The sequence below is a fragment of the Pieris brassicae genome, unplaced genomic scaffold, assembly GCF_905147105.1.
Source record: "Pieris brassicae unplaced genomic scaffold, ilPieBrab1.1, whole genome shotgun sequence".
NCBI lineage: Eukaryota > Metazoa > Arthropoda > Insecta > Lepidoptera > Pieridae > Pieris > Pieris brassicae.
The window spans coordinates 15,001-16,792 of NW_025576149.1; positions in this window are offsets into that span (position 1 = coordinate 15,001).

Consider the following 1,792-nt stretch of genomic DNA (forward strand, 5'->3'; position numbering starts at 1 on the left):
CATACATACATACATACATACATACATACATACATACATATTATTAATAAATATAATTGTTTTTTTTGTTTTTTCTTTTCTTCAAATAAACCCACATTGCCATTTCTCTGAGCGTGTGCTGCGAGCTTCAACGAGAAACATTCGGCGCGAAACTGTCGAGCGGCCGGCCGTCGCGCGCCGCACCTGTACGAGAAACATTTTCCTCTGACGTTGCATCGGAATAATTATTATAATTCATTATTATACATACATACATACATACATACATACATACATACATATTATTAATAAATATAATTGTTTTTTTTGTTTTTTCTTTTCTTCAAATAAACCCACATTGCCATTTCTCTGAGCGTGTGCTGCGAGCTTCAACGAGAAACATTCGGCGCGAAACTGTCGAGCGGCCGGCCGTCGCGCGCCGCACCTGTACGAGAAACATTTTCCTCTGACGTTGCATCGGAATAATTATTATAATTCATTATTATACATACATACATACATACATACATACATACATATTATTAATAAATTAATTGTTTTTTTTTTTTTTTTTTTTTTCTTCAAATAAACCCACATTGCCATTTCTCTGAGCGTGTGCTGCGAGCTTCAACGAGAAACATATCTATCAATACAAATGTCTATGCAAAAAAAAGAAAACAAACAAAATCATATCAGTCAATAAAATAAATAATAATATTTTTTTACTACTACTACTAGTACTACTACGTGCTACTACTGCACGCCAATACACATACATAATAAAATGAAAAATCGTCTCTCTCTCGCTCGCTCTACGAGAAACATTCGACGTCCGCTCCAATGCCGACGCGGACTATTGCTCTCGGTATAGATGTGGAGCGAAACAGTCGTGCGCACAGCGTCGACTCGTTCTCGTTGCCGCGCGTCGTTCGTCTCAAATAGACACGAACGACGGACGAGAGAGAATGTGTTCTTGTTTTTGTGTTTGTGCGAAGTGTGAGAATATTATATACATATATTCGCGCATGGATGATATAGATATGGGTATGGATTTTCGGAGGAAATTATATCAAATTCGTATTTCGAATGCGAGACCGCCGAGATCTTTCCCAGCTCTCTCTCTCTCTGTGTGTGTGGTGTATAGTACATTTTATATATCTCTCTTGTGTCAACACAAAATAACAAAGAATATACATACTACTCCTCCTCATATTTTATATAATATAATATAAAATTATATTATAGCACCGCGTTCGCAGACCGTATGGTGATGTTACCAATCGACCAAGATTTGGGACCGTCTCCCCCGGTGTTATCTGTGATGTTAAAAGAATACGCTTCTAGGCACACCTCAACGCAGGGCGCCTAGCGTGTTCGACACGTGCGCGGTCGCCACGGCGACCGTATATGGAAAGAATGTATAAAAGAGGACGCACACGCGCCCATCGTCGAAACGGTGTGCGCAGCGTCGTGTTGGAATTTATCCCTCAAGCTCCGGGCGTTGATCGTATCTAGTGCGAATCATGCGTGTGTGTGCGCATGTAATTGCCAGCCGAGTTTTAATATGTTTACAATAACGTATTGAATAAAAATTGAGAAGTTGCGTTTAGATGAATGTTCAATTTTCAAATTGTCACAACATCGATTCCCGCCCGCGGGGTCGTGTTCGTTGCAGTTTTATGTCCCTCACAGTGGTCGAGCATCGTTGTACATCACCTCGTTGCGAGATCGTGACGGGACGGCCGCTCGTAGACCGGTCAAAGTTAGTCTATCGATATGAAGCGCGAACGTCGCGTCGCGTGCAAATTCGACG